Source organism: Barbatula barbatula (genome assembly GCF_947034865.1).
Source record: "Barbatula barbatula genome assembly, chromosome: 18".
Classification (NCBI taxonomy): Eukaryota; Metazoa; Chordata; class Actinopteri; order Cypriniformes; family Nemacheilidae; genus Barbatula; species Barbatula barbatula.
In genome coordinates, this window is record NC_136781.1 from 10,521,570 (window position 1) to 10,536,878 (window position 15,309).

A 15,309-nucleotide genomic window follows, 5' to 3' on the forward strand; every position below is an offset into this window, starting at 1 on the left:
ACATAATAGTCAAGTCATCTATATTTATATAGTGCTTTAAAGATGGTTTCAGCGGCAACAACAAAAGCAAACGTTATGTGGCCTAAACTTAACTTCCAGTACATTTAAATTCAATTAGTAAAAAGTTATTTTATTTTATTTGTTGTGAAGAAACTTTCTATATACAATGCAGATATATATAATTGTGTCAAAACAACTTCACAGTTTTAAACAAAAGTAAAGTATTACAGTATTAAACAGTAAAGAAGTCAATCAATTTCAGCAACATAACCTAAAAATGTAGCTGTCTCTATCTGTAGTGCACAGAGATCAAACAATTAGCTTCATCTGAACTAATTTATCTTATAATAAAAGCACATTCAATAATTTTCTTCAATATCTGCGTGAAATACTCAACTTTTTGAGGTTAGATAATATTTACATTGCATGATTTGTGGTTCTTCTCAATCCTTTGTTCTTGGCATAGTGTGTAAATTGGATATTTCTTTTAATGGTTAAATGTTGAGCTGTTTCCTAGGAAATTATTTTATTATACCTATAATATATAATATTTTAAGCATAATATGTCATATACAAAACATTTACATTTAGTCATTTAGAAGACGCATTTATCCAAAGCGACTTAGACATAAGGTAAACAATGGAAGCAATTGGAACAACATAAGGACAACATAAAGCATAAGTGGTTTGTTGTTTTGTTGCAATCAAAAAACTGGGTCTCACAAAGCCTACCACAGTATACAGAGCTACATTGGAAGATGTTTTTTATATATATATTTTTTTTTAAAGAGTAGAAAAGAGATAAAAGTCAGAACTGATCTGTGAGGTGTTTACAAGAGTGGAAGAGTCAGGTGGAAAAGATGTGTTTTCTTAAAGATGGCTTCAGAAACTGCAGTTCTTGTAGCAACAGGCAGATCATTCCACATAAGTGGAACCGATCCAGGGATGGCACCACAAGACATTGTTCGTTTGCAGAGCGCAGGGATCTGGCGGGTACATCCGTCTGCAAAACATATACATATTGTAATTATATTGTAAAACACACACACACACGCACGCACTGTCTGGTTTATTATCTCCGTGGGGACAGTCCATAGGTGTAATGGCTTTTATACAGTAAAAACTGTATATTTTGTCCCCTAACCCATCCCATAAACATAAAGATTATAGAAAGCTTCTGCATTTTTAGATTTTCCAAAAATATCGTTCTGTACAATTTATAAGCTTTTATGCCTGGGGACATCAATTTTGGTCGACACAAGTCCCCATGAGTTGGTGTGCATTTAGGTTAAGGTCCCCACCGGGATATAAAAACAATGCAACCCATACACACAATTGTAATATATTATTAAAAACTAAACTGTGACAATTAAGAAAACTCTTTTGAAGTCCCATAAACGTAGTTTAAATAGTTGAAAGCAACTTCCACATAGGCCTATTTATTTATTAATTTTTAATAATTTATTGTTTTTGCATAGACTCATAGACTCATTGATCAGAGGTCATTGAATGTGACAAAACACTAATGAGATCCTATAAATGATTCTGCTGAAGTGGTGTTTTGGTGATGATAATATTTACCTGGTGATCCCTAGCGAGTTCATTGCCATCTTTTAAACAGTTACAGTCTTTCGACAGTAAAACTTAATTTTTTTTAGGTCACAATCATTTAAACATAAAGAACAGAAATATTTTGTGTTAGCACTAAACCTTGAGTTGCTCTTACAAAAGTGAAGGTGAATACGGCCCAGTCATACAGATGCACTGTTTCTATTTACATAGCTCTACTTTTTTATTATCAAACTGTTCAGCCTGATGTGTGATGACTTTACTTCATGGTTTCCTGCTTTGTTGTTTGTCACATTCGAGAATAAACTAAAGATTTCAAGGGCGTGGACTTCTGAGATGCTGAAAGTGGAGAGGAAGACTGACATAAAGAGGAAAGAAGTTCATTACCCAACTGAAAAGGAGGCAAATGGCTTTCATAGTCGCCATGGGAACAGGGCTTTCTCTCCTTGACAAACCTATAATAAGGTACTTCACCAACCAAAGCACAATTATTACATACTAAAAAGAGAAATATTGCTTTTCAATGTAATATGTGGTAGGCTTTTGATCCAGCAATTCAAGCAGGCTTCCACCCCTCTGTTCCAAATTTAACCAAATAAAAAATGAAACAGGAAACTTTTCAATACAATTATACAGTAGTTGACAACATTTACATTTCAGAAACAAAGTGACTGAGATAATAACTTTCAAAAAACCTTTACCGTTTTAAAATGAGAGAAAAGGTTTAAACCAGAATCTAAACAACCACAAGATGTGATTAAAGGTTTTTCTATTTTAATGCCCTTAGAAAAATACTGTGGGTTTTGAAACCCAGATTTTAAATGAGTTATTCTGAATAATACATAATGAATGAATGAATTTATTGTCATTGTAGACATACATAAGCAAAACACCAACACAAAATAAAAAATTAGCGAACAACAAGCATATGCCACATAGCAGCAAAAAATAAATTGTCTAATAAAGTTTTGCACTATACCATGTGTATATATTATACAGTCCAACCAAATAGAATAGTTTTAGGGATGTTTTATTTTCACCCCAGTAAAGGTTTTAGGTTTTTGCCAGTAATCTTTCACTGTGGTGTATGAAAATATCAGTTTACATTTCCAAACTCTTCCTTTGGCTTCGCTTTTATAAAAATGCCTTCGAAGAATACATTAGACGTGCATCTTGAGATAAAACAATGGTACTGACATACAGTATATTAAGATATGTCAGAATACAAAATAAATTTTTTGTTAAAACAGCACTAGCATTCATTTTAGACTGGGACTATCAATAAGCCTTACGAAACCGGGCCTATAGAATTTATCCAGTAAGAAAAACTGAGTCGAACTACATCCAGAAGAACTGTGGCAATGTCTCCAAGATTCTTGAAGACCCCTGTTATAGTACTGTGAAAAGTTGCGCCAAGGTAATTTGTTCAATCCCAGGGGAGTGCACATACTCAATAGTATAATGCAGTGTAGGTCGCTTTGGATAAAAGGGTCTGCCAAATGTGTAAATGTAAATATTTGGTGATACCTCCTATTGCGTTTAAAACTGCTTTGATACAATTACTTTTCAGGTATCTTTACAGGTAAGGTTTCTTCAAGTATCTTGCAGACATTGCCAAAGTTCTGCTGGATGTCTCTTTTTTTTCATGTAATAAATAAGAACGGTGAGACCAGTTCTCTGTGTGGAGCACCGGCTGTCGTCACAACCCTTGTGCATACAAAAATCTCAATGGATTATTACAAATAGTGGAAATATGTATGTTTGGAAATGTAAACTGATCTTTTATACTGAACTATTAACAGGCATAAAAAAATTTGGGGGGGTTTTTAATACTTTACATCAACGAATATAGTGAATTGAATTGATTTGCCTAGTTTGTATATGCCCAAAGGTAATTGATCTATTTGCTCAAGTTGCTGCTGGCAGGGCTCAGAGCTGGGTTGAGACACGGGTCATAAGCTGCTGCCGATCACACATTAAGCTGCAAGCTATGTGTAAAGGTTGCTCAGAATTAACCCAGTCCAAATCGACAGGGCCACCCCAACCTGGGCAAATTGTTTTAAACCCTATTATAACAGCCACACTATTCCTTCTTATCAAGCCCCCTGCAGCTTCTCATTAATATTCCAGATATATGGCCGTGCACTCTGTATCATTGTCTAATAATGAGACGGATAATCACTCATTCAATTATCAGACCGTCAGCCCACGGCCGTGCCCGGCGGGTAAGCCTGGTGTTTTAGTCAGCGGGCAGGCAAGGATGATAGCATGGATTACAGCATATTTAAACCTTTAAGACAAACAGCTCAGGGGGGTTAAATGTTGGGAGAAGACATTGGTAGAGCAGATACGTGGTTTCGGGCAATTGACTTAAGAAGGAGAAACATTCGGTTTTGAGCATGTGGCCTATAACCTTAACACATCGCTTTCTTCAGAGAGATATTTTTTAGGAATAAATCTTCAGTTTAATGTAACCTGTGGGGTTCCTCACATTGATTGTGTGTTAATGTGTTTAGTAAGTCCTTTCTCATCTGCAGGTTGACCCTGACCCCTGTAGGTCCCAAGCTGCTGAGATTTCAAGTGCATTGTCAATTCCTGCTGATATTTGCAAAGCAGCCCAGGCAGAGGACAGTGCATTCTCGCTTTCTTGACACACATGCACAACTACATACAAGTGTGTTTACCGCTTGAACTTCTATATTTACCGAGAGTCTGCTGTGAGCGGAGGTGGTCCAGATAGGTCTGAGAGGGTCAAATAAAACCTGGAAAAGGCGTGAAATGTTAACAAAATCATATAGAAACCGGTGCTTGATAAAATCCTACGTTTTAAATCAACGGGGCGGCCATGGCAGTTGGAGAGCTTTGTCGGCGGCCCATTTTCTCGGCACAAGGCACAGTCCCAGGGTCAGCGAAGTTACGAAAGTAATTAAAGCGGCTTGATTCAGTGCCCGCTGCAGAGAAAAGAAAGCAAGCTGTCATTCTGATTTAGAAAAATAAATTAAAATTTTAATAAAGGGCTGTGGGATGGGGGTGCCGCAGCGTCTGGTAGTTTGTAAGGTCGGACTGGAAAGGCAAGGGGAGGGGGTGGTCTACCGGTTTCTAGCTGCCTACTTATCAATAGTTGGAACCACATCGGTATTACATTGCGAAGGCACAAGTGCCTTTAAAAAAAGGAAACCCAGGAACATTAACATACTGATTTCATGCGCGTGGCAAAGGGTCTGTGCCAATATCAGAGAGGACTCAGCACTCCTATTGTCTGCTAGAACTCTGGTCTCCTCTGATATGAAAATTCAATTATATTATAACTAGATCTCGCTGTGCGTTTTGACAGTCGACGGTAGCGTTTTGCCAGCTGCATCAGTGTGGGGGACCAGAGGGTCCTGATAGTGCTGAGGCAGCCTTTCAGCCATTGACATGTTTTTGGGGGACAAGATTACTTAAATGTGTCGCATTTAAGGAAGGAGAGTTAATCTAATGCATTGCCATTATCTCTCGCAGGTAATTCCAATACCACCCCCAAACTACGTGTTTATGCACATGCACTTCCTCTCGTATTGCCACTTACATTACACTGCAATCAGATTCTCCGGTGTCTCTCTGCTTTGCACAATGTGTGTATATTTATTTTTTATCTAGTCATTGCCCAAAAAATGAGAAAAGCGACAGGAAGTTTTGGCTGACTGGAATGGTTTTCTCAGTGGCAAGCAGTTTTGAAGTGACGGCTCTCTGAGAACTTGTTTTATTTACTCTCACTGCAAGTAAGTTGAGTTTTTATGAATTGGCTAGATATATAACCAGAAAGTGGAACTTAAATATTAAGATCATGACATAATAATAAAAAACAAGCTTGGTCAGTTTTGCAATTGAATGTTTGCGACTGAACGTAACAATATCAGTCTTACAGGTCGCTGCAAAATATACCAATACTTTGTTTACGGTTGTGCGTGGCAACTTGATTAAATGATTCAATATTAAGCACTCATGTAAACTTTAATGAACTATAACAGACCAGAAAGGGATAGTTCACCCAAAATGTTTAATTCTGTGATTTTTTGTCAATTCAAACTTGACTTACTTTGTTCTGCAGAACACAAAAGAAGATATTTGGAAGAATGTTGGTAACCGACGGTGTAACCCAGTTTATAGAAGTGAATGCGTTCTGCCGTTGTTCAGTAATCAACACTCTTCTAAATATCTGTTGTGTTCTGACCTTAATCCATTTAAAGGTCCAGTGTATGAAATTCTGTGGTCCAGTGGTGAGGTTGCGAACTGCAATAGATCCTCCCAAAAATAACACATTGGATCTTTAAGACAGTGAACTATTGACGCTTGTGAATGTATAGAGGAAACAATATGATTTTGTTAAAGAGATGAGTTTTGGGAGAGTTTATAGTGAACATACATTAGAAGTCTCGCTTGAGTTTTCTTTTTCGATGGATTTTAGTTCTCATTGTGTGTGTGTGTGTGTGTGTGTGTGTGTGGTTCTACTGTATGTCAGAGCCTTAAGAGAAGCCGAGACACAGGAAACGTCTCCCACTTCAGCCCCGAGCCCTGAGACCTGAGAGTGGACCCCCCATTAACCCGGCACACAGCACACACATACCTGCCTCCCCTCATTAGGCTGTGTTGAAGTACATGCTCACCCAAATGGAGAATAGAAATCCTAATTAGTATTCTCTGCAGGGCTACGACCATTAGCACTTAATTAGCACAGAAAGCAGCAGAGCAGCCCTCTTTCCGGGTGTGGGGATTGGGATTGGGTTGTATTGCGTACAATATTACTGAAATGTGTGCCTGAGGGTTTAGCTTTTGTTTTGACTTAGCTTTTGTCTTAACTTCGTGCATAGGTGCTCACGTGTTTGGCTGTATGTTCACCTGTACAGCTGCATTTTCAATGCAGTGTTTAAGTTGTCTGATACTGGTGTATGTGGTCTGCCAATTTCTTTTATTACTTTTTGTCTTATTGTCTATTAAAAATGCACCACAAAACTATGCAGTTGCAGGAATTTTTTTTCTACCACAGCATCTATTAAGTAAAATAAATATACATAGGCTATAAAAAACTATGTAGTGTATTCTAGCATTTTCTACCATTATTAATGAAAACAAGCTTCTTAATGTTTTAAGGAAAATAAATATTAAGTATGAGTTTGTGGAATATTCCTTTTTCAACTACGTCCGTGTCTTCGTTTCAGCCAAGGGCTGGTGCCACCTTTACTTCCTGAAACTTTAGAGTTGGAAAGCCATCATTTGACAATTTGGCCTGAATGGGGCGGCCGGCAGATTGAATGTCGTTTTCCCACCAGGCTTCTCCATCCAGCCCAGCATGGAGGGGGTTGGACGAGTAGGATGGGGCGTAATGTGCACAGTAAAATTAGCACTTTGATGGCAGGTAATGGTTTGAGATGAGTGCCAAAGACGTAGATTTCCTGGAAGATCTCTCTTTTGCACTCTCTCCGCAGCTTTGCTCCTTTCCCCAACACACCTGTAAGATCAGACTGGGCCGGCCTCTGCTGTCAAGGCTGTTATTTGTCCCTGATCAATATAATTATACAATTCCAGTTGCCTCCTCCCGCTCAGATGGCCAGCTGGGTGCCCGTTTTCTGGGTGAGTAATCCTATACTGACATTAACCCTAAAAGTCTTTTGGATGTCACGGAGACCACATGTAAAACACACCTCACAACCGTGAATTTCCTTGTTTTTTTATTTCTAAAAGAAACAACGGAAAAATACACAATGCCATAGTTTCGTTGGGGTTTTTACCGTATTCACTGTTGTTAATTAAATATTTTTTTTCTGGGGCAGAATTCACTTTTACAGTTGCATCTACACCACAAGGGACGTGAACTGGAACCTTGCACGAGCCAAACAAACAAAAAAATCACAGTGGAAATGTGCTTATGGTGCATCCGGAGATGTGAGTACCTTTGCATTATTCGTGTGGAAAGCTGAAAGGTATTATACACAGGTCACGACTAAACTTTATTTGAATCTTATGTTAGATAATTTTGCAGGAAATGCACGCACACGTAGTTTACTGATGGGCACACAAGACCCATATATGAATATCCCTTACGCATTTAAATGTTTATTTCTTGAGTTTATATTATATAATTCACAAAAAAAATTTGAATTTTTTTTAAACATTTCATGCCCAGATACATTTGCGCGGTTTGGATTAGTGCAGGAAAATAAACCGGATATTTGTTTTGAGATGATACACTACAAAAGTAAATGCATGAATTTTCACATTTGTAGTGGCGTTTGTGGACATCCCAGTCAGGGAGACTGGGGACGGTTGCAACACTTTTTTAAATTTCCTTCAGTTTTACAGAGACTGTTTTTAGTAGAAAGCCTAAATTTTAATATGTTAGTAATGCTGTAACATGCATATGTATGACGATAAACGCAGAATTTATACTTGAACAGACAAAGTCAAATGTTGCAACTAACCCCACAACAAGGGACAGTTGCAACACTCCACAGGGACAGTCGCAACACTCCACATGGACAGTTGCAACATTAATTATAATGTAATAAAAATATTATATAACATAATTTAGCAATGTCTTTACTTTATTTGTGAACAAACTAAGTCTTTAAAAAGTTAAACTGGCAGAATAAATAAACATTTAAATAAAAAAACAAGATATTGAAAATGTAGCCTAGTGAACTACTGGTGTGCACTTCTCTGAACTGTGTTGTTTGTTTGTGTGTGTGAACAGGTCAATTGATTTTAACCAGACTAAATTGGCAAAAAGTGTATTTCCAAATTATTATTGTTGTTGTTATAATTGTTAGGCTATGTCTTTAATGCATCCTATTGTGGTCTAGTCTGACAGTATCTACTTTAAAAGGTAACTCTTGGCAGAGTTCTTTATTAATTCATCAAATTAGAATTGTATTATGGTAATACAACAAGTTTTTACATCAGTGTTGTCATAAGGGACAGTTGCCACAACACGTGGTAGCCAAGAAAAAATGGCTATTCTAGCTAGACACAATAGCTTTGACACTTGCTAGCAATTCCTTTTAGAAGCTAAGACAACACAGTGAGAGAAAAAATATGTGCATTAAAAAACTTTTTCATCTTGGAATTTGCTTCGGCTAGAAGGAATGGTCACATATGTCAGATTTTTCCCCAGAGGGGTGAAGGGGCATATGCATTATGAGCATCATCACTCTAGCTCATTACTGACCAGAGGAATAAGACATGTGGCAACTGTCCCATGTTGCACTCGTCCCCAGTCTCCCCTACAACTACATGTAAGTAACACGTCCCATAAGATACGTCATGTGTTGCCGCCCTACACATGAAGTACGTAGCAAATGACAAGCTGTTAAACATTTGTTTCATGACAAGCTGATTTAAATGTCTTTATTAATCTGTAGTTGTCACTTTGACAAAGATGGAAATAAAACACCACTTACTGTCAGGAGCCATCAAGGCAATCAGAACAACAATTAAGGTCTGAAATGGATCGTTTGTAAAGGTCATCATTAATATGGCCATTTAGAAAGCATGTTTTCACTGCTGTGATTTGGCAGTATGCCATCACATTCTAGACGGACATAAAAATGTTATGTGCTATTGCATTTGCATTCTTTATATAATTTAAATGACTCACAAATATTTGCAGCAAGACTCGCCGGGTGTCAAAAGCTCAAGTTATTTTACATTTCTGTTCAGTTCTGTTTTGATGTGTGAGGTGATCCTTAGACCTACTGTAACCGCAATAACATTCTCCTGACAAAAGAAAAACAATTTAGTTTTTTGTCTCAGTCTTTTCTTATTTGTATGAAGCTTTTCGGAAAATCCAGGTCAGTTTTCCCTACCAAGTTTTGTAGTGTGCCATGTTGTCCATTCCGCTCAGCTATTTAAAAAATGTTGAATATCAACAATGGTTTTCACTGGGGCATTGTCAACTTTTGTATGAAGCAATCTTGGCTGAATGCGATGGCTCCCAGTGCAGGGAGGGCTCGTCTCATTGCAGCTGCAGAATGGAAGACCGCCGCTCGCCTGCCCTTGTCTCCAGGCTCAGAGTGACACGGCTGGAGAGTTTTACTCTGCTATTCCTAATCTGCACGTCCCCCTTTAAACATACAGGGAAGGTTTTAGAAGAGTGACTCTGCGATGGTGAGTGTCTTTCTGGAAAACTGCAGCTCTGGGCTTGAGTATCATTTGTGAGGGGGGGGGGGGGGGGGGGGGCTGAAGAGGGGTGGGAGGTGGAGGGGGCTGTGTTAGCTTTGCACTTCGGTCTAGAGGCTGCACAGATTGTTAAAAGTATTATAATTTTTAACACATATGGGCCCGGTTTCACAGACAAGGCTTCGCTTAAACCACTTTTATTTAAATGCCTTAGATAAGAACATTACTGGTGTGCATTTTGAGACAAAACAATGGCAATAATATATTTTAAGATTTATTTTCAGTTAAGACAGCTCAAACTTTCATTTTAGTTTGGTGCTAGACTTAAGCCTTGTCTGTGCAACCGGGCAATGATGTATTGAAGAATCGAATGTAGAAAGTTTGGAAATGTTGTGCTTTCTTGGTGTTTTGTCATTGCTGAATCTTCGTGGCTTTTTGGTTCACATGTTTGTATAAATTTTTTTTTTTACGTATTTATTCCATAGAAATAAGGTTAAACTACGATACATTTTTTACTATTTATTTTCTTTTAAGTCATTGCCAAAACGTTTTTATAAAATATTTATTAAATGATGCCACGAGCTGCTGGAGATGCAGAGCAGTTGTCTTTCTTTGCCACACGTGGTCCATACGTGATGTGTGTAGTGAAAGGTAGTCGAATGTCTTTGTCAGGCTGTCACAGAGAGGAAGCAGTTGTAGTGTATGCAGCGCATCCCCTCCAGTGCAGCTCGCAACAGCTTGTATGTGCCATTGAAATGTCAGTTTCCACGGCTTTGAGCTGTCGTCCCTACTGTGCCCTTCTCACCCCAGTGGAAAGAGAGAGAGTGTGAAAATGGAACGTTTGTGTGCTGTATGGCAAACTGCCATATGAGTTGTAAATGAGCATACATGATAAAGACGGGGAAAATGGTAGTGATGTACACTGCTTTTGGAGCACTTTTAAATGGGTCATTTGGCATGACTGTTATCTTAGACATTGCATGTACTTCAGATGTACCAAAATAAGGTCAGTCTAACCCATAGTATGATTATAGTAGTGATCAGTCAGTTCAAGGATATTTGTTTGTGGTATGAACATATTATTGAGTGAGTATTTTAAGTGAAATGTCTATAGGGAACAAAAACAGTTTGATGTTTTATAAATTTTATTTATATATTTTTTTTCTTGAGTTTCTTGTTTATTTTATCTAAAATGTCCAGAAAAGCTTTAAACTGCATTGACAAAAAACATCATTCAGGGAGGGTTGGAAATGCTACTTTCTAAATTACTGGAATGAAATGGGATTAAAAACTAAATGTAGTTAATAGGCCTTCATTTGCATATTATATGTTATACTTTTTTAGGCACGGTTTAGTTTAAGCCAGGACTATGCCTTAGTTGAATTAAGTCATTTATTCACTTTTATTAAAATGCATTAGAGGAATACATTACTAGTGTGCATCTTGAGACAAAACAATGGAACTGATATATTTGAAGAGATTACCTGGCAAGCTATATTAAACAGTTCACACATTCATTTTAGTCTGGGGCTAGTTTTTAGCCAACTTGAAGAGTTGTAGGTTGGATGTTACTATTGTTACTATAATGTTTTAAATCACACAGGATTGGGGTAGTGTTAGAGCATAACTTTTTTTCCAAGTTAACACATTTGAGAGTTTTAAAACAAAAATGTATCTCCTAATTGTTTTTCACAGAACAAATTGAAACATTGATCATGTAGAAGAAAAATTTGAATCCCGAACAAAGAAGTTGTGTCATGGTGCTGTCCAGCTCTTGGGGTCCAGTATAGTCCTCTGTCTCCTCTCTGTTCTCTCTGCCAAGGTGAACAGCTTCATCCCCAGACACCCAATCCATTATCCTGTCAACAACAGCAGGTCTCTGCCACAGTTAGCAGCAACACTGCCCATAATGAAATCATCAGTACTCCCAAAACTCATCTCATCGTACCCAAGGTAATTAATGCATTTGGAGGGCGATGGCTAACTCTGAATTAAATTATGCTTCTTTTAATGAGACCTTAATTCGGACTAAATTTATGAGCAGTATCTCCATTATCAAGTTCCTGCCGCTCAACAGAGATTTGTCATTTTCACCCCAAATCGCTCCCAGATTAACGTAATGAAGCACATGATTAATATATCAATTTATACTTGTTTGTTTCTTTCCCCAAGATTTAATAAATTACCCTCTGTAATTAGTTCCCCGGGCTTTTGGCACAGCCAAAACCTCAGCTCTTGCTAATGCATAAAGTTTTATCATGACGTATTAATTTAACAATAATTTATAGATAACAACTTCATGGCATTAATCATATTACAAAATTTGGGGTATTTAATTAATTAAATATATACCATGCAAATTAATTGCGCATTTCCACAATATTATCTTTACTAATGAAGGACTGGAAGCGACTGTTTCATTTTAAAAGGCACCAGATTAGTGGGATCTTAATTATCTTTAAAACAAAAGCCATCTGCTTGCCACATTTGGTGAAAAGCAAAATCAGACAACTCAGCATTCTGTGCTAAACAAAAAAGAGAAAGTTTCTATTGTTTTGGGGAAACTGTAGTACATGGAAATGATTCTAAAGATACATTGGGGAATAATGGGGTCTGTAATTAGCCTTTCAGACATTTTAGTCGTGACAATTTGGATCTTTTTCGGCAAGTTTATAAGATAGCATTAATTAACAATTTTAAGCATTTTTTTTGTTTTTCACAGAATTTACAGTGTTCTTAAATAATGTAATATAGCCGGAGATTGACAATTGTTTAGAAATAATTCTAATAACAATCCATAATATAATCATATTCAAATAATTCTATAAGCAGAAATCCAATAACCCCCCAGTAATTTGTGTAAGTCTGAAAGGCCTTTACTATAAAGATAACCCATATTCATATTCCTTAACAGATTAATTTAGCTTGAGCTAATAACACCTCTTAAACTCAAAGACAATCACTTTTGCTGTTAGAATATGCTCAAGGATTTTATCAAAACTATATTTAAGAATTTTCTGCTGAATTAAATTAGCAGTTTAATTAAAATTAGCTTTCATTGGGTAAGAAAAAATGTCATTAAAATTGTTTTCATTTAACGGATCATGTACCAAATGTGGTTTTATTAATGCTTCTCTAAAATGTTCCTCCTGAAAGTTAAAGATATTGTAGAAAAATGCTGTCATTGAGGAGCAAATAGGGGATGTGTATTCAAACCATGTGCTGCATGTCTTAATGTCCCTGCAAATGATGTGTGCACATTAGCCTAATGCTGCATTAGATCAGAAGTCCTATTCATCACAGACTGGGGTAAAGGGCTCCTAAAACATTCCTTCCCTGCCACACACATATTTTTACTCTAGTTTTCAACATATGAAAATATAGTTAAAAAAGGCTTTGCTTGCTTCTGTTTAGTGGGATGAAGAGATTATACAGACATACATTTAGAAAACTGTTTTAATTTATTTGATATTGGTTTGCCCATGATTCACATTTGCTATATTCTGTGATGACTCTTTAGCGTTTACATTTGTTGATTTATGCAGATCAGGCTATTTTAAATATGTCATTTATTGTAGCTTGTGGAGTTATTTTACAAGTAACAGAGATCGTTTCTCTGACTGTACCACGAAAATCTTTCAAACAACAAACTGGATAACAATGGAGGACACGTGCTTTAACCTTCAATTGAATAATACATATTTCCTCAAGGCACTGAATCAAATGTTTATAGAAACTAAAACAAAATAGATATCATTGACAGCGCTAATACAATTTTAATACTCAATTTAAGTCAAAATCTGTCTCTGTGGATGCTGATGTTAAATATATACGACTCTGTTCTGTCATGCAGGGATATTTTCTTTTGACAAACATGCAATTTTGAATGATTTAGGCAGATAGACCTACATAAGACCAACATAAGTGTTCACTTGTAATCCGAAAGCTTTTCATTATGAGTCAGTGGCTTTCAACTGCGGTATATTATGGTTGTTCATCTGATACTCGGTAATTGTCCTTCAAATGACAAAGCAGCAGTTTCTAAGCGCGCTTTCGAAACTATGTTTGTTTTCACTGAATATGTCAGCAAACAAATCTGTCAAAATGTTAACTTGCAATAATTATTGTAATATGCATTTATTAAAATATCCAGTTTATCAACTTTTAATGTATGGATAAACGCAATTAACAATTAATCAAATTTATTTCCGATAAAATCTATAACATTAAATCGATGTTGTTTGGAAATAGTGTTTTTTATTTTACTGGTTTTTAGTGCTTTGATCACAGAAGGCAGAATTGAATCTTACGCTTCAAGTATAAAGTGATATGTAGAAGGTCAGGTTCCAGCCTCGTCTTTTCTTTAATTGACCAGTGAATATTATTTTACCAGTGTCAGAACCAGAGGCTACGCAACCATTCAGTTCAACACAATAGGAATAGCAGACCGTGCTGAAATTGCATCTTCATTTGCATATTAGGTTAAAAATCATGCAAATCCCATGAGACGATCTTCATTGTGCCTGCAATTGAAAAATCAGGCGGTTAACTCTGCCCTTATCCGCAGCCAGTGAGTTGAAACAAAAAAGTTATTGATATCTACGCGTACGAGGTTAAACACTTTTTAATAAGGATTTATAATTTTATGATTTTTTTTACTATTAATCTAAAAGACAGGCACCTTATTTCGTTTTAGTTCTGTATGTCTTGATATGCATTTATAATTAATCCAATTAAACTTGTCAAATGTAATGTATTATTCACATCTAATTAAAAAGGTTTTTATATGCCTAAATATCAAATATTAATACTCTTATATTTCCCTGGCAATGTATTTTTATTATGAAGGCTTAAAATAAAAAATAAAATGTGGGAGCGTCTAGTTGCTAGATGATATAGGGCTTTGATGTATTTTTATTTTGATATATTTGTGTGTTTTCTAGGACAGTATCTGGAAAAGCAATTTTTCATGATTAATAGAAACTCACGTGATGATTTGTTTGGATTTTGCGGTCCTCGAAAGAACAAGTTGTTAAAACTAAAACGATTATGACATTAAACAGCCTTAAAGCTCGAATTTTACAAGACTGACATGTGACCTTAAAAGCAACAATTAGCAGATATGTGTCTGTTTTCATCATTTTCTTTTCCATCAGGTGTCTTGCATATCATGTCATTTCTAATAATCATTTACATCGTCTATTATTTTAAACAACACACAATGCCCTTTTATGGTTTTATCTACAGCAGAATGACAGTTTCAGTCGATTCAGGTCATCGGAAAAGCCTTTGCTTATTAGCCTACCTAGTATACTAATAGAAAATTCACTGCTTGGCCATCATACACGTGAGTGATTTTCGAAAGCCTCGGGGCTCAGGGCTCAATGATGTTGAACACTGGCAGACTTTCCTGGTGGTCCTCGGCCTTTAGCTTACGTTAATTGGGAAATTTAGAGAACAGAAGCCCTCATTACCGAGCTCCGGGTAACTGGGAGTTTTCCTTTTCCCGCTGTCTCTTACATTTCCATAAGCAGATTACAAGAGGATATGTTCCTGAAACCACTCGGATAAATCACCGGTTTCGTG

General features: G+C 36.7%; 1 long non-coding RNA gene across 1 annotated transcript in view; it reads left to right on the plus strand.

The window, feature by feature from the left end:
* Positions 1-9,561: 9,561 nt before the first annotated feature.
* Positions 9,562-15,309, plus strand: part of LOC306907942 — a 32,697-nt gene continuing 26,949 nt past the window's right edge. The window contains exon 1 of the long non-coding RNA XR_013787953.1: positions 9,562-9,711. This is a non-coding gene — a long non-coding RNA (uncharacterized lncRNA). The remainder of the gene's footprint in view (positions 9,712-15,309) is intronic.